We start from the raw sequence: 19456 nt of genomic DNA, 5'->3' as shown, positions 1-19456 counted from the left end.
GCTCGGTACAATTTGAAACGAGACTCGTCCGACCAGGCAACATGTTTCCAGTCATCAACAGTCCAATGTCGCTGTTGACGGGCCCAGGCGAGGCGTAAAGCTTTGTGTCGTGGAGTCGTAAAGGGTTCACGAGTGAGCCTTCGGCTCCGAAAGCCCATATCGATGATGTTTCGTTGAATGGTTCCCACGCTGACACTTGTTGATGGCCCAGCATTCAAACCTGCAGCAATTTGCGGAAGGGTTGCACTTCTGTCACGCTGAACGATTCTCTTCAGTTGTCGTTGGTCCCGTTCTCGCAGGATCTTTTTCCTGCCGCAGCAATGTCGGATATCTGATTTTTTACCGGATTCTTGATATTCACGGTACACTCGTGAAGTGGTCGTACCGGTAAATCTCTACTTCATCAATACCTCGGAGATGCTGTGTCCAATCGCTCGTCCGTCGACTATAACACGAAGTTAAAACTCACTTAAACCTTGATAACCGGCCATTGTAGCAGCAGTAACCGATCTAACAACTGCGGCAGATTTCTCTAACATTCTGTTTGTTCTAAGTCGTGTTTCCCTACCACTTTCGCGCAACGACGCTCTGACCGTGTTTTTTAGGGAATTGACTAGTTTGAACCTGGGACCTGTTGCTGGTAAGTAGACGCCAGACCACATATGACATGTAGAGTTCAGAAGAGTTCAGTGAGACTAGCGATGATATAACCAAATACTTAATGATTTCAGCGTCAGCACCACTTCACTCCCTGTAAAAGAATACTAACTAAATTTTGTGGAAGGGGTTCAAGGCTTTCCTATTTTTAGTTAACAGGTAAAATAACATCGAAAAAGCAGTTAAGTTTATCATTGGAAATTTTATTCTACTCACAAAACATTGTTTATAAATTGCACTATTGATAAGAGGAAATATTTTAATACATGATGATAAAAACCAACTGCGCTCAACAAAAATGTGAACGAATATTCCCTGAGTGGGTTTCCAAGTTCTACAATGGATAGAAGGATGGCCTATGCCATATCACATCTATAATCTAGGCTTAAATTAAGTTTCACAAAAGAGAAAACTATCAAAATGGTGTACAGGGAGTTAATTACTTATCTAACTTGTCGTAAATTACAGTGGCTGATGTGGCTTCTCAATAATTATATAACAGAAAAATCATCGCGTTTCAGATTTTAACTTACGTAGCAAATGTGAATACCATGAGCTTTAATTGACGATCGACTCTAGTATTACGCAAAAAGGGGGTGTAACAGATGAGACATCTGCAGTTCTGAGTGAAGCTTTATGCGCTGTTATGCGGCTTCGCGTGCGTTCATTACCTTGTCGTTGGTTAGGCAGTGTCAGGGGGTGGCGGGCAGCACAGCTTCACGTACCTCGCCATGTCCGAAGCAACTCCCTCCTAACTTCTCCTTATTACAATTTACCGAAGTTGGTTTAAAAAAAACTATCTGGCTGTGTTTTCATCTGACCAATCAGGGTCTCAATATTAACCTTAAGCTCCGCCTACAAAAATTCTGTCTATCCAATGAGAAACGTTATATGTTCCGTGGTGAGGCAATGTTTTTAACGTTTGCAACGTAACAGAGACGCAAAAAAGTCTCACGCTAACACTTGCGGCTGGTGTGGCCCTTTTTGTGTTATCGTAAGATCTGTACTGTTCTTCTGGAGGGCTCTAGCTTTTAACATGGGCTGGAGGGTGGTCCTGGTGGTAAGCTGGCGACGTGGGTGTCCGTCCCTTATTGTAGGGCCTTCTAGCTTAACACCTTTCTGCTCTCGGCTTCTGTTCTCGTTTCTCCCCTCGGAACTGCGTCTGTCTCACGGTGGGAAGGTATGACATGCATGTAGGCATTCTTGTGTTAGTCTGTGGTATTCCATTTGCTCACTCGTTACTCATATTACTCTGGTTAATTTAATGTCACGATTTATTCGGAGCTATGTGATATACTGCTGGATTTGCTTATCATATCAGGGTTTTCATGGAAGGTGTTGGATTTGCCTGACACCTTACAATCTGTTGTCTTCTATAGGCGTATTCTGCCTGTTTACGTATCTCTGTATTTGAACACGCATGCCTATACCAGTTTCTTTGGCGCTTCAGTGTAAAATGTGTTGCATTTCTTATTGAACGCTGCTAGTAGAATTCATATGTTCCTAGGTGCGACCAGTCGCGAAACTGCGGTCCGGACAGGACGTAGCGGCTCAGCTGAGCTCCTCCGAGGTGGCGGCGAGCGCGGTCGTTGACTCCAGGAGAAAGCGAAGTGGTGAGCGGTTCTCGCGCCATACTGCCCCTCCGCAGCAAGTGAGATTACCAGCACAAACTAACACGACTGAAATATATACGGGCAGGGACCTGCTATTCTCGCATCACGTAACTTCACTGCCTTATTAGCTCCCAAGGAAAACACAAAGATACCCGAGTTCCATATGTGATCTACCTAAATAAATGTCTTCTTTCGATAGATGTCTCGCAAAGCATCTAACCGCAATTCAGCGTTACAAAGGGATCGTACAAACTTCACGTATCCGATGTGATTCATATTAACAGTGAGCGTTGAGCACGGCTACGACGTCAACATATGTAAACAGAAAGGCGCAACATTTAACCATATTGGAGAAAATTGAGTTTCAAAATTTTATGCGTGCTTATATATTGGGTGTCTCAGAAATGATGCGAAACCTTTCAAGGGGCTGTAGACGGTGGCTTGAGGAACAAATCTTGTACAAGAACGAGTGTCCGGAACGTGATCCAACGACGCTACACAGCATCGAAGTTACAGGCGCCGGAGCCTGCCACCAGGTCACCTCTTCGGCAGAAAATGTGACTTTGTATACTGGCGGACCGTAGGCGGAACGTATCGCAATGTAGTTTGTTATTCAGTGAGCGCCATTAATTGCCACCATTGTCACCATAGAAGATGGAGCTAGCTGCTGTGTAATAAGGCCTTGTCTCCTACGAAAGCGATTCTCCCTTGCCCCTTGTTGAATGACGGGTTCGGACACGAGTTTCTATCTGCAGTTTATTTTACTCCTATACACCGAAAAACACTGTAGATTTTAGAGGATTCCAGGAGCAAAATAAACTGCGGAGCGTAATCCTAATCCGAAACAGTCATATAACGATGCAACAATGTAGTAACGCAACTTAAATCACTTAATAAAAGCAAGTCTTACGATCCAGATTGAATACCAGTTAGGTTCCTTTCAGAGTATGCTGATGCAATAGCTCCATTCTTAACAATCATATACAGCCGCTCGCTCGACGAAAGATCCGTAGCTATAGACTGGAAAGTTGCACCGTCACACCAATTTTCAAAAAAATGCAACAGGAGTAATTCACTAAATTACAGGCCTATATCATTAACGTCGATGTGCAGCAGGATTTCGGAACATATATTGTGTTTGAACATTATGAATTACCTCGAAAAGAACGGTGTTGGCATCTATGAGTTGTAAGCGGGCTGCTTCTGCGTTGGGAGTGCTGTGTAGCGCTTTGCACTGGATCTCTGACTGCACTTTCTTTGTAAGAGACTCTGTGGCTGGTTGGACTCGTTGTTGGAAGTTAATCGCCAGTAGTGTTAGGCAGTTGGAAGTTAGTCGCCAGTAGAGATGGAAGTACAGTTGGTCAGTTGGAGGTGAACAGCCGGCAGTGATCGATGTTAAATATGAGAAGTTATCATTGATGGAGGGTAGAGGTCTGCAGTGTTAGCGTAGGCTAACGATCTGGAAATATCCGACTTGGAGATTGAAAATTATTCATGATTATATATCTTTGTACTGGGTGTCAGTGACGATTTATATTCATATTTGAACTGGATGTCACATTATTAAGGTAAAAATACATTATTTGGTTTGCAAGAAAATATTTCCTTTGCTAACCCCATGCCTATTAGTAGTTAGTGGCTTTAGTAGTTAGAATCTTTTATTTAGCTGGCAGTATTGACGCTCGCTGTACTGCAGTAGTTTGCGTAATGAAGATTTTTGTGAGGCAAGTGCTTAATGAAATAGATAGATTACTGTCAGGATTGCTTCTTATTCTTTTGTATTAATTATTTGAAGTCAGGTTGTAATTTTTTTTGAGCAGTCAGATTGCGTTGCACTAGAATATTGTGGGTCAGTGTTGGCATGATAAGAAAAAGTAAAGAGAAAGTAGACTCAGTACGTTCAGTTTTACTCATCTGTTTCAGAATCAAATAACTTAGAAGTTTCATCTTCTCAGTCATTCAGCAATTTAACTACAGACACACTCATTTAAAATAAAGAAGTTTCAGTGTGTGTGTGTTTGAGTTTTAAGGGACCAAACTGCTGAGGTCATCGGTCCCTAGATTTACACACTACTTAATCTAACTTAAACTAACTTACGCTAAGGACAACACACACTAATGCTCGAGGGAGGACTCGAGCCTCCAGCGGGTGAGGCCGCTCAATCCGTGACATGGCGCCTCTAACCGTGTTGCTACTCCGCGCGGCTCGAAAAGAACTGTTGACTCATAGTCAACTCGGATTTAGAGAACATCGTTCTTGTGAAACACAACTAGCTCTTTACTCACCTGAATGTTGAGCGGTGTCGAAAAGGGATTTCAAAATGATTCGGTATTTCTAGAGTTCCGGAAGGCTTTTGACACCGTGCCTCACAAGCGGCTTGTAATTAAATTACGTGGTTATGGACTATCATCTCAGTTAAGTGACTGGATTCGGTGATATCCTGTCAGAGAGGTCAAAGTTCGCAGTAATTGGCGGAAAGTCATTGAGTAAAATGAAAGTGATTTCTGGCGTTCCCGAACGCAGTGTTTCAGGCCCTCTGTTGTTCCTTATCTATATAAACGATTTGGAATACAATCTGAGCAGCCGTCTTAGTTTGTTTGCAGATGATGTTGTCGTTTATCGCCTAGTAAAGTCATCAGAAGATGAAAACCAATTGCAAAATAATTTAGATAAGACATCTGCACTTTGCGAAAATTGACAATTGACTCCAAATAAAGAAAAGTGTGACGTCATCCACATGAGTGATAACAGGAATCCGTTAGGCTTCGGTTACAAAATAAATCAGTCAAATCTAAAGGCCGTAAATTTAACTAAATACCAAGGAATTACAATTACGAACAACTTAAATTGGAATTAGAAAATGTAATGGGGAAGGCTAACCAAAGACTGCGTTTTTTTGGTAGGATACTCAGAAAATGTAAAAGATCTACTAAGGAGACCGCCTACGCTACGATTGTCCGTCCTCTTTTGGAGTACTGCTGCGCGGTATAGGATCTTTACCAGATATAATTAACGGACTACATCGTGAAAGTTCAAAGAAGGCCAGCACGTTTTGTATTATCGAGAAATAGGGAAGAGAGTGTCACGGGCATGATACAGGATTTGAGGTGGACATCATTAAAATAAAAGCGTTTCTTGTTGCGGCGGGATCTTCTCAAGAAATTTCAACCACCAACTTTCACCTCCGAATGCGAAAATATTTTGTTGACGCCGACCTAAATAGAGAGAAACGATCATGAAAATAAAATAAGGGAAATCAGAGCTCGCACAGGAAGATATAGGGGTTCGTTTTTCCGCGAGCTGTTCGATAGTGCAATAACAGAATTATTGTAAGGTGGTTCTATGAACCCTTTACCAGGCACTTAAGTATTATTTGCAGAGTAGCCATGTAGCCTGAGATGTAGAAGAACAAAGCTTCACATTCGTAACATACAAGGCCTTTATATGCAGCTGTGCCGGCCGGGGTGGCCGAGCGGTTCTAGGCGCTACAGTCTGGAACCGCGCGACCGCTACGGTAGCAGGTTCGACTCCTGCCTCGGGCATGGATGTGTGTGATGTCCTTAGGTTAGTTAGGTTTAAGTAGTTCTAAGTTCTAGGGGACTGATGACCTCAGAAGTTAAGTCCCATAGTGCTCAGAGCCATTTGAACCATTTATGCAGCTGTTGGCTCCATCTTCTCCACTGACAGTAGTGGCCATCGGATGCGATCACTGAAAAACAAGACTCCGAGACGTTCCACCCCAAGTTTGTCGCAACCTTTGTACGACGCCCTGTACTTGCTTCTATATTTTGTACTGTCACTAGCTTTCTGAGTCCGCAGCCGAGCGAATAACTCATTAGTTCTTAAGTGCGAGGTCTCTGAATCACTTTCACTGCTTCTACTTCTTATTTTCATTCACACATAATCCTGCCAATATGCAGTATTCCTCCAAAATTTAATCCGCTCACGCAGTCTTGCGACTTTTATTTTTACATGTAGGTGAAGAACCCAATAAATCGACAAAAAATTGTGCATACGTCATCGAACAGAATAGAGATAACTTCTACAGAATATTGCAGAAAAATTCAGTCAATCGTACACCATTGTCTGCGCCAACATGCTTCGATATTCGTGGTAAACCGTGAAATTATGTGATCATGGTGAGAGATTATGACTGAAATTTGGTATTCTCAGCACACTCTGGACACTGTGGGGCTCGAAATACTGAATTCCGTAACGATTTCCGAAATGGAATGTCCCAAGCATCTAGCTCCAACTGCCATTCCGCGTTCGAAGTCTTCTAATCCCCGTTGTGCGGCCATAATCACGTCGTATCCTTTCCGCATGAATCACCTAAGTACAGAGGACGGCTCCACCAATCTTCTGCCCTTTTGTACTCTGTGTACGCGGTAGTACAACCAGCTGTATATGTGCATATCGCTAACACATGAATTTCGCCAACTCAGTCTTTTAAAGACAGACAGAAACAGTCTGAAAAGCTTGTGAGGGTGTTGCAGGCTCAAATGTTCTGAGAAATAATTGTTAAGAAAAAAGTTGGATACGTTGCGCTGTTTCCGAGTTAATTAGCATTTGTGATAGCTAATCAGGCCGTTGCACTCGCAGATTCAAGCGGCCCGCCAGATACAATTACTGTCAGTTATTCTCATGCCATAGATGATAGCGCACCAGACTGCTCAGCCTTTGGCTGCGGTTCGGTCCTTTCCCTTGTCCCATGTACAAGTTTTGTACCGCTGTCTTGTCTCGCTTTAGGAAAGTAAACGAAGACTACGTTTGGCGACGCGGACTGGGGCGGGCCGCTTGAATTTGCGCGCGCAACTGCCTGATTGGCTAACTTCACCGCCAATTAACTTGGAAAGGCGCAACGTATTTAATTTTTTACTTAGCAATTATTTCTCAGCACAACCTGCACTACAACACCCTTACAAGCTGTATGTACAAGCTGTATGTACTGATAACAGATTTGTTGTGCTTAACTACCGCTCGAAAATGAGTAATGCTCGAAACCGGTCGTTACAAATGAAAAATGTATAAAAAGGCAGCTCTGATGGACTATCATTATATTCTGTACAATTTGTGACTGTAGAACAGAATTCAAAAGAAATATTTCTTTCTGTACAGTTCAGTTCCTCTCAAGAATAACTAAAAATAGTCATTAAAAACTTCACCCATTTGGATGAGTAACATTTTTGTCAAATCAACAACGTGAGATACGCCTCGTCAGCTGTACTGAGGTGCATTATGGATTACTGTCAGTGCAATTGTTTGATACACTGTAGCAATTGCTTGATTAAGTTGTTTACAAATCGGGTAGCTTTCTGCACGTTTCGAACGTTCGCTGGCAGTGTGCCAACGCGCGTGCTTCTGTCGCGTGACTTGCGGTCAGCAGAGGCACACGTGGTGCGGCGGGGCGGTGCCTTCTGTGCCTCACGACGATGAGATGGATGTGGATGGTGTTGCTGATCGCGGTTGTCGTTGACCAACGGTTGATCGGCGTGCGCTATGCTGCATTTTGGTCGCAATCAGCGACAGTCGACAGCGATCCCTGACGCTTTGATACTTTGGTTCGTGAAAAAGCGCGCAGCATACACGCAAAGAAAGCGGGAAAATATGAAAAATTGTGTATCAGAAAATAAAATGTAAGAAAAACGCGAAAGGAGTGTCAACGATGCCACTGGAAATGATCACTGGCTGGCCACTTAAGTAAAATATGGGCGAGGCAGTCATCCTGTGAACAAATGAAGACGCTCTCCCTAAAATCTCGGTAAAAACATTGGACAAGTTACAGCACTTTAAAACTTTAACCACATTCGTTTGATTATTTCCTAAAAGAGTTGGCAGATCCTACGGCAAGTCAGACGCGGCCCGCTTATCGACAGTGACCCGCGCGCCCCAAGTACATCTCATTGGAGGGTCATCTCGCCGGAGCAGGAAGCCATGCGCCATAGGACTGTGGCCTATCCGAAGACGAGTGAGGAGAACCTCGTCCCGTCTACGTGGCTGGAAGGAAGTACACCACACTCGCGTTGTAGGCTTGACTAAACGGAGCTTATTGTCAATCATTTCCAGCCACTCATCCTCCCACCGACGCATGACTCGTGAGTTCAATAGCTAGGTGAGTGCGCGCAGGGGATGGCACACTGAAATATTTGCGGATCGAGAGACGCCTCCTCGGCTGCGAGATCTGCCCTTTCGTTGCCAGCAATGCCGACGTGTCCTGGAACCCAGCAGAAAACCACCTCCTTCCACAGTCGTTGTAGTTGGAGGAGGACATCCTGGGTGGTCTGGACTATTTTATCTGCGGGATACAAACGTTGCAATGAGTGAACGGCACTTAATGAATGGGAACAGACAAGAAATTTAGGACGGGAAGAGCGTCTCATCAGCTCCAGTGCCAGCAACATCGCAGACAATTCTGCATAAAACACAGTAAACGCTTGAGGCAGTCGGACCTTGAGGGCACGATTCGGAAAAACAACAGAGCAACCAACGGAATCCCCCTGTTTCGACCCATCCGTAAAAACAGCTAAAAGGTCATGGTGCTCAGATAAAATGGCAGAAAATGTTGCATTAAAAACTGATGCAAGAGTGCAGTGTCTCTTGTACCGCACCAAATCTAAAATCACTCTGGGCCTCTTCAGTCACCAGGGTGGCAGGCGGTTATAACCCTGGATTTGGGACCGTACGGGCTCCACACCGAGGGACTCTAGCACACGGTTGGAAAAAAAGGCGCTCCAGAGGCAGACGAGCAACAATATGGTATGCAGGTGAAGTCGGAGCTGCGAGGAACTTACACGCTTGGCTCACCAATAGGAGCTGGCACCGGATGGTAAGTGGCGGTTCTCCCGCCTCAACAAAAAGGCTGGGTATGGGACTGGTCCGATAAGCAACCGTGACCAGTCGAATCCCCGAATGGTGGACAGCGTCAAGGATACGTAAATGAAAAGGCCTCGCTGACCCATACACCGTGCACCCGTAGTCCAGCCGCGAACGCACAAAAGCCCGATAAAACTGGAGACACGCCCTGTCCGCTCCGCAAGACCTGTGGCTGAGGCACTTGAGGATGTTCCGTGCCTTCAGCGTTCTGGCTTTCAAGTCTCGCAGGTGTGGACAACCATGACAATCTGGAGTCAAAAATGAGGCCCAAATACCGCACCAATGTTTCTAAAATGTAAGATAGTGTCCCCTATATACAAGGCAGGCGAATTAAAAGGACGACGAGAACGATTAAAATGAACACACACGCACTTATCGGCAGAAAACTGAAAGCCCGTCTCTGAAGCCCACTCTAACCACCGCACTGTAAGTTGCAACTAACGGCTCACCGTTGCAAAGCTGGAGGAGGAACAGAAAACAGCAAAGTCGTCCACAAATAAGAAGCACTGTACTGGACTTTTTACCGTAGACGTTATATTGTTGATGGATATGGCAAAGAGGATAACACTTAAAAAAAATGGTTCAAATGGCTCTGAGCACTATGGGACTTAACAGCTGAAGTCATCAGTCCCCTAGAACTTAGAACTACTTAAACCTAACTAACCTAAGGACATCGCACACATCCATGCCCGAGGCAGGATTCGAACCTGCGACCGTAGCGGTTGCGCGGTTCCAGACTGAAGCGCCTAGAACCGCTCGGCCATTCCGGCCGGCGATAACACTTAAAAACACTGCCCTGCGGGACACCATTCTCCTGCTCAAATTGATCAGACAGTGTGTGACCAACTCGAGTCCCAAAAAGTCGATGAAACAGGAAAGTCCGAATGAAAATGGGGAGGTGGCCACGAAAGCCCCATTGATGCAGTTGTGCGAGACTACAGTGTCTCCAAGTAGTATCGTACGCCTTACTGATATCAAAGAATATGCCGATACCCTGGAACGGATGGTTAACCGTCGTCCGGTCTGGCTTTTAGAGACGAGGCAACTCCTTAGCCGTTCTCAGTGTGGATTCCGAAAATTTCGGTCCACGGTCGACAAGCTGACCCTCCTAGAAGCGTCTATCCAGCAGGCTTACCTTCGTCAGCATCACTGTATCGGCTCGTGAAAACCCCAATGCCTGCACAGACTCCGAGACAGAGTGTGCACACGCGTAAGGCATCCACATCCTGCGTGTCCTGCACTCAACACCCGAGTTACGCGTGGAAGTCGATTTCACACTCAAACGTGGCGTGACAATGCTGGGACTTACCACTGACTCCAGCGGTCTGGACTTCATTAATCATCATTTGACATTGCATATGAGGGAGAAAAAGAGGTTCGGGAGATGAACTCTCGATGATTGCTGTGATTCTGGATAGCGAAGACGAAGAAAAAAATGAAATAACTCAGAGCCAAAGAATCTGCATCCACCAGACATGAAAAATCGAACAGCCGGCCGTAGTGGCCAAGCGGTTAAAGGCGCTACAGTCTGGGACCGCGCGACCGCTACGGTCGCAGGTTCGAATCCTGCCTCGGGCATGGATGTGTGTGATGATCTTAGGTTAGTTAGGTTTCAGTAGTTCTAAGTTCTAGGTGACTGATGACCTTAGAAGTTAAGTCCCATAGTGCTCAGAGCCATTTTTTTGAAAAATCGAACAACAGAATAGGAATTCCTTACTTCGTAAAACGAATTGATAGACGATGGAACTTTGTACGTAGTATGAATACCATAATACGTCAGAAAATTCTTTCAACTTACTATTGATAAAACTTGAAGGTAATTCGTAAAAAGAACACACATGAGACAAAAGCTGTTCCACTAAGAGAACGGCTTACCATTTCTTTGAGACAACTGTATAATCTTCTTTGTTACTTAAACGACATATAAAAGAAAACTTTTGTATTTTTGACTTTATCACTAAAAAGTTTAGACTTAACGATAGGCAGATTCAGGGTGTACGAGAAAACGTGGATTACAAAACTTTATCCATTTACTGCGTCATTATACTAAAAATATGGGATACAAATACTAAAATTATCTTACTCATCAAAAGAACTTTAGAGTGGGGTAGCCTATGACGACATTTACTTTTGTCAGGGAGGAACATAATGACCGATGAATTTCATGTGAAACGAGTATACGCTGAATGCTCTAAATATGACGTTTGCTCTCCACTACGGTAGACAATATCTAAGTATGGGGAAACATAAGTGCGATATATACAATTTATAATCTTGGTTTGAAAGATATAGCTATCAATAACGTGACGAATAAAATTAAAGAAGCATTCTCAGGGACTCGTATCATTGGTTGCAAGTCAGCTATATGCATTCTATTAACAACTCTCAAAATCAGCCTAAACAGTGAAAAACGTTGTGTGTGTGTGTGTGTGTGTGTGTGTGTGTGTGTGTGTGTGTGTGTGTGTGCGTGCGTGTGTGTGTGTGTGTGTGTTTGTGTGTGTGTGTGTGTGTGTGTTGTACACTGGTGTCCAAAATTAAAGCAACAAAAGGAAATTTTGCAAGGTTGCGTTTATTTTGCCACAGAACAGTATAAAAAGGTGACAGTAGAATAGAAATCATATAAAGAATACATAAAGCATACAACTGCAACATGCATAACGGTAGGCAAAAATGTTCTTCGTTTTCTCCAACTTAACGGGTTTGCACACACATTCTGGCAACCGGTTAATGTGCTGAGTATGGGGGCGTGACACCTCCGGCAGCAATACAGGCTTGCCAACGACGGGGCAAGTGTGTGAATAATGTCATCAGTCTCATGTTGAGGCAATAACGCCCATTCTTTCTGCAGAGCCGTTCACAGTCTTGGAGAGTGGTTTATGAATTCTGACGTGGTGCAAACCGTCTCCCTAGTGCATCTCAGACAAGCTCCATGGGATTCAAATTTGGAGAGCGAGCAGGCCACACCATGCGTGTAATATCTGCCGTTTCCAAGAAAACATCAACCACTTATGCTCTATGAGGTCGAGAGTTTCGTCCACGAATACGACGTCTGAGCCCACAGCGCCTCGTAACAACCGTAAATAAGGTTCCAAGATCTCGTCACAGTACCTTAGAGCAGTTGAACACTCCCAGTTCACAATTTCTTAAAGAGGGATTCGAGTGGTCCATATGATCCCTGCCCACTCCATTCCTAGATAGAGCTATTTTTCGTGAAGTTGGATATTGAAATCGTGTTCCACGTTCCCTAGATGCGAATCCGACGAGAATCACTCTCCAGACTAAATCGGGACTCATATATGTAAACAACAGTGGCTCACTGTTCGGCCGTCCAGGTGGCATGTTGATGACTCTGCTCTAAACATTCGCTTCTGTGAATGCACGTCAGAGGTAGGCATACAGCAGGTTTCCGACAGTAAAGACCACTTTGCCTAAGCCTTCTGCACATCGTTTGCCTCGATGCAACGCGTTCAGTGGATATGCTGCGAGGTTCAAAATGGTTCAAATGGCTCTGAGCACTATGGGACTTAACATCTGTGGTCATCAGTCCCCTAGAACGTAGAACTACTTAAACCTAACTAACCTAAGGACATCACACACATCCATGCCCGAGGCAGGATTCGAACCTGCGACCGTAGCAGTCTCGCGGTTCCGGACTGAGCACCTAGAACCGCGAGACCACCGCGGCTGGCTGCTGCGAGGTGAAATGCCAGTTGCCATGCAGTACCAAGGCGGTACCGTCGAGCCCTTACAGTCAAATAACGGCCCTCTCTTCTGAAGTCACATGTAGTCGACCCTGCCCTGGTCAGCGGGATACAGTTTCTGTCTCTGTAAACTGTCGCCACATCCGAAAAACAACAGAACGATTCACACTAAGCCATCGGGTCACATCAGTTTGCGACTGTGCTGCCTCCACCGCAGAGAGTCTGGTGGACGTCTTCTCTGTGCCATACTGCCCCGTTGTACACAGCTATTGTGGCTGTGGGACTACCAGTAAACACTATGTCGTTTCATAGGTGTCCTGACGTATCCTTCACAAGGTTGTCCGTTGTCCAGAATGCCATCTTCGGTGCAGAACACGATCGTACGGACATATGGCTGACAGTTTATATGATTATCGCGAATTAGACACAGAACGGGGACATAGCGGTTTGTTACTTTAATTTTGAACACCAGTGTCAGTGCACTTGTATGTCACATCACAGTACTTAAAAATTGCACTCAGAGTGTGTTATACCAGGTATCAATTACGTCATTTGCAACTTGCTATCTATATAGTATCGTTGAAGATCCCGTTTAGCTACTCATCTTGTAAGGCGGCAAGATTTTAGTACCGTACATGAATAATTTTGATAAATCCTATATAATTTACGCAGTATGGGATCGCATTTTAGGTCGGGTTATGGAGTTATTAATTGTTTATTGGTGCATGCTTTCAGCGTAATTTCACACTGGCTCCGAAAGCAGGCTGAGGGTGGGCCTTCGCGGTCTTCAAAGGCGACATGGAACATCAGTTAACATGTTTTTCACATACAATAGCAAAAATATCAAAATATATTCTTTCTAACAGCAAAAAATTTCACTTTAGTCACAGTAGGCTGTAGGCTGTAGGCTGTAGGCTGACGATCTGTTACACAACAATTCCAGCTGATCGCGGGACAGTAGATTATGCCGTAGCACCGAAGTTCCTCTAACTACAGTTTCCGTACTGTACCTGCATCAAATAATACTACTGCTTTAATTTTCTTCAGTACCCTATAAAAATCAGTACACGAGTCAATATCTTTTAGCAATGAAGGAAAGAAAAATTATAGAAAAGATTCTGTTATTAATAATGTGACTACAACTCTAAATCAGCTTCAGTATAGTTAATCTTCTGCAACTACTTATCTTGCACCTACCATTTGTGCAACATCGGTTAGTATGCTTACAACTATCTTAAATAATTCAGTAATGTTTAAAACCATGTAAAATGTGACAGACAGGTAGACTGTTTGGGAATAAAAAAAGGCGATGTTCTAAATTCACGAGATAGTCTTTGGGTTGTGATCAGTCTTTTTCTGTGCCTATTTATTTAATCGTGACATTTTTCTATTATGTATTTACTATCAGGCAAGTGTGTAAAATCGCATGCCAGCCAGTTTGCTGCAGCAGACGACATGACTTGGAATCGCAAAAATCTTTAGGAATAGCCAGACACTTCTCTCTACAAGTCTGCGGCCTCGAGATGCAAAGCCGAACATTGAGTCACATGTTTGGCCAAACACGTGAATTTAACGCATTAAGTCAGAGTGTGCTGCAGGTTTTGCATATAGGGAGCTCTAATTTTTTCTATATATGATGGACAGTTAGCAACACTGTCCCAGCCTTGTAAGGTATTCTTATTTTACTCAGTATCTCATACGGAGTGAGACTCAGTTTTGGCGCATAATTCAGCTTGAATTGGTCGAAAATTGTGCATTATCAAGCATGAATTGAAACTTAGTTGTTGGCATATGGCTTGTTGTAATGGAACTTGAATGTGTACCTTGCCATGTAATGAATGGGATTTAGAGATTTGAGAGGTTGTTGTGGCAGTGCGACCTGAATCGTGCGTAATTATGATAAAGAAGAACAACTGTATTTTACTGTAGATTCTCTTGAGGCGTAATTAAGTGAAATCCTTGAGAATACATCTCTAACTTCTTTTATAAACTGTAAATTACGCAGTCAATTAACTTTATTATTCTTCCAAGCATTCGCGTATTTAGATCAACCATTTTCAGTGACTGATCATGCTATGTTATGCAGCTGCACTGACTAGAAGTATTTTTGAGCAATTATCAGGCATGAAGCAACGATTAGTCGAATACTTGTTATTGTTATTCTGTCTGTTTGGTTATTTGAAACTGTTCATTATATATAATCGAAACTAGACTTCAGTCACTTGTAACTGAGGCAGTAAAAATTAACTTTTCTTAAAATATAGACCTATACAGGTGTGGTACATCTCTCTACGAAGTGTCGTCCATTGTCGATTAATTAAGGGAAAAAGAATTTACTTTAACAGTTTGGATACTAAGAGATTTTACAGTGAGAAGTATAAAAATTAGTGGGTTTATCTTCCAGACTGGTGATCGTAAGTTCACGATTTCTGAATTCTCTCAGTGACAGAAGTATCGTGAATCTTACAAGCGGAGGACACCTGGCACAAACACTTTCAGGGAAATTCACTTTTCTACGCATCGGGTAGGACTGATGTTCAGCGGTTGGTATCATCCGATCCACAGCAGCTGTATCTGGCTCGAAAAGCATCGCAAATAATGATAATACTAATACTAGCACTAAGACTGATACTAATATTGCTAATAATGAAGACAATATCTTAAGAAATACAAAAGTGAAAAACGAATCTGCAGTAGTTATGTGAGATCGTTTATATGCAGGTGAATGCTTAACAATGAATTATAAACACGACAGGACAGAAACGTTGGAAGACATGCAAGCAAAATAATGGGCATATTGCAGACAAAAGATGAACTTGTAAGTAGGCTGTTTAGGTTTTTTTATTGGTAACGCCACCTCTGTATGAAAATCACTGGCTGTGCTGTGTGCAGTCTATGGCTGCTTTGCATTGTTGTAATACTCGCCATTGTAGTGTTAGGCAGCTGGCTGTGAACAGCGCGTAGCGTTGCGCAGTTGGAGGTGAGCCGCCAGCAGTGGTGGATGTGGGGAGAGAGAGAGCGGAGTTTTGTAATTTGTCATGAACTGCTATATATGTGATGATATCAAGGTAAATACATTGTTTGTTCTCTATTAATATCTTTCATTTGCTAACTATCCCTATCAGTAGTTAGTGCCTTCCGCAGTTTGAATCTTTTATTTAGCTGGCAGTAGTGGCGCTCGCTGTATTGCAGTAGCTTGAGTAGCGAAGATTTTTGTGAGGTAAGTGATTTGTGAAAGGTATAGTTTACTGTTAGTCAGGGCCCATTCTTTTGTAGGGATTATTGAAAGTCAGATTGCGTTGCACTAACAAAATATTGTGTGTCAGTTTAAGTACAGTCTTGTATAAATTGTTCAAAGGGGACGTTTCAAACTGAAAGTAAATAGAAAAAAGGAAAGTTCCAGAAGTGTACATAAACACTGGAGGCGAAATGTTTACAGCTTGAGTGAGAGCAGATTAGCGAAACAAATACACAGCCAGGAATGAAATTCAACACCGTCAACGACAACACAGTTTTACTGGAAAGTGATGCGACAGTGTAAAGTTACAGATACAGTCGTTCCCTGAGTATCGATATCTGTACCTTACACGTAGGGGCCTAGCGCAACAACACTGCCGCCAGGGGAACCCCGAGTGATGGAGGTGCTCTGGTGCCTAACGTTACGGTTGACGCGGAAGGCAATGTGTAGCGGGGAGTCGTGGCTGGATATCACACGTGGTTGGACGATACCTGGGAGCGTGCCTCGAGAAGTTCGATATATCCTTTAAATATTGCTGTGTTCGTGGACGGGATTGATAACTCATCAGTATTACAAGCGAGTCGTCAGCAAAGATCGATAGAAGCAATGGTTACCTCAGAAAAGCAATAACAATCCGAAAAAAGAGTGAACGTCAGTACATGTGTGTAGAAAACGTTAGGAACGTGTACCATGCCTTGTTCTAAAGACAATAAGCCGTTCAGTTCCATGAAATCAGTATCTTCGAATCCTTTTTATATCTATAAGAATTGAGTGTGAAGATTTTTAATGACAAGTGCTGAGATTTTGATTGGTCATGTACCAGTGGCACACGGTCCCATTCTTAGTTTTCAGGGGCATGTTCCTTGGGAGTAAAATGTCTGCTCTAAGCTGTGGAACATGAACATTGGTCCTATCGCTGTGGTTACATCAACACAGCTAGTTTTAAAGAGAAACTTGGCCGTGATAGATACGAATAAGGGAGTAGGCATCCAACAATACGTTGTTCATCATTGATAACAACTGCAAAACTAAAGAAACTGCAAATAGATGGGACTTTAAAGATATGGGACCTGCATAAACTAAATGAACCAGAGGTTGTAGAGAGTTTCAGAGAGAGCATTAGGGAACGAGGGACAAGAAAAAGAGAATGAAATACAGTAGAAGAAGATGGGTAGCTTTGAGAGGTGAAATAGTGAAGACAGCAGACGATCAAGAAGGTAAAAAGACGAGGGTTAGCAGAAATCGTTGGGTAACAGAAGAGATATTGAATTTAATTGATGAAAGGAGAAAATATAAAAATGCGGCAAATGAAGCAGGCAAAAAGGAATACAAACGTCTCAAAAATGAGATCTATAGGATATGCAAAATGGCTAATCAGGGGTGGCAACAGGACAAATGTAAGGATGTAGAAGCATATATCACAAGGGGTAAGATAGATACTGCCTATGGGAAATTAAAGAGACTTTTGGAGAAAAGAGGACCACTTGTATGAATATCGAGAGCTCAGACGGAAAAAAAGATCTAAGCAAAGAAGGGAAGGTAGAATGGTGGAAAGAGTATATTGAGGGTCTCTAGAAGGGCGATGTACTTGAGGGCAATATTATGGACATGTAAAATGACATAGATGAAGATGAGATAGGAGATATGATACGGCGTGAAGAATCTGACAGAGTGATAAAGACCTAAGTCGAAACAAGGCCCCGGGAGTAGACAACATTACTTTATAACTACTAATAGGCTTGGGAGAGCCAGCCCTGACAAAACTCTACCACCTTGTGAGCAAGATGTATGAGACAGGTGAAATACCTTCGGACTTCAAGAAGAATGTAATAATTCGATTCCAAAGAAAGCAAGTGTTTACAGGCGTGAAAATTACCGACCTATCAGTTTAATAAGTCAACGCTGCAAAATACTAGCAAAAATTCCTTACAGACGAATGGAAAAACTGGTAGAAGCCGACGTTGGGGAAGATCAGTTTGGATTCCGTAGAAATGTTGCAACACCTGAGGCAATACTGACCCTACGACTTATCTTAGAAGATAGATTTAGGAAAGGAAAACCTACGTTTATAGCATTTGCAGACTTAGATAAAGCTTTTGACAATGGTGACTAGAATACTCTTTTTCAAATTCTGAAGGTGGCAGGGGTCAAATACAGGGAGCGAAAGGCTATTTGCTGTTTGTAAAGAACCTAGACGGCAGTTATAAGAGTTGAGGGGTACGAAAGGAAAGCTGAGGTTGAGAAAGGAGTGAGACAGGATTGAAGTCTATTTCCGCTGTTATTCAATCTATATATTGACCAAGCAGTAAAGGAAGCAAAAGAAAAATTTGGAATAGGAATTAAAAACCGTAGAGAAGACATAAAAGTTTTGAGGTTTGCCAGCAAAGGACCTGGAAGAGCAATTGAACGGAATGGACAGTGTATTGAAAGAAGGATATAAGATGAACATCAACAAAAGCAAAACGTGGATAATGGAATGAAGTTGAATTAAATCAGATGATGCTGGAGGAATTAGATTACGAAATGAGACACTTAAAGTAGTAGATGAGTTTTTTATTTGGGGAGCAAAATAACCGATGATTGTCGAAGTAGAGAGGATATAAAATGTAGACAACGGCAAGGAAAGCGTTTCTGAAGAAGAGAAATTTGTTAACACCGAGTGTAGATTTAAGTGTCAAGAAGTCTTTTCTCAATGTATTTGTATGGAGTGTAGCCATGTATGAAAGTGAAACATGAACGATAAAGAATTTAGACAAGAAAAGAATAGAAGCTACAAAAGAAGAATGCTGAGGATTACAAGGGGTAGATCACGTAACTAATGAGGAGGTACTGAATAGAATTGGGGAGAAGAGGAATTTGTGGCACAACATGACTAGATAAAGGGATCGGCTGGTAGGACACGTTATGAGGCACCGAGGGATCATCAATTTAATATTGGAGGGTAGCGCGGAGGGAGACCAAGGCATGAATACACTAAACAGATTCAGATGGATGTAGGTTGCAGTAATTACTTGGAGACGAAGAAGCTTGCACAGGATAGGGTAGCATGGGGAGCTGCATCAAACCAGTCTCTGGTCTGAAGACCACAGCAACAACAACATGATAACAAATTCAGACGAATTGAAACTCAAATGTCGTAGTAAAGGATGTCCAAACAGTTGCTCCCTCTGGCGGCAACACAATCGTGTATTTTCGCATGCAAGCGATCGTAAATATGGCGAGTGGAATATTTGGATCTTCTATCCCTGGAAATGGTTCTTTTAGGCTCTGGAGAAGGAGTAAGATCCCGCTTCACCATACTTGTTTCATTTGCGAGGGATCTGGTGGACGTGTTGGACAGAGCAGTTGTTGTACGACATTAAGAGCATTCTGC

Source organism: Schistocerca piceifrons, chromosome 2, assembly GCF_021461385.2.
Source record: "Schistocerca piceifrons isolate TAMUIC-IGC-003096 chromosome 2, iqSchPice1.1, whole genome shotgun sequence".
NCBI classification, from domain to species: domain Eukaryota; kingdom Metazoa; phylum Arthropoda; class Insecta; order Orthoptera; family Acrididae; genus Schistocerca; species Schistocerca piceifrons.
The sequence above is the reverse complement of the archived record's forward strand: the minus strand, read 5'-3'. Positions refer to the sequence as shown.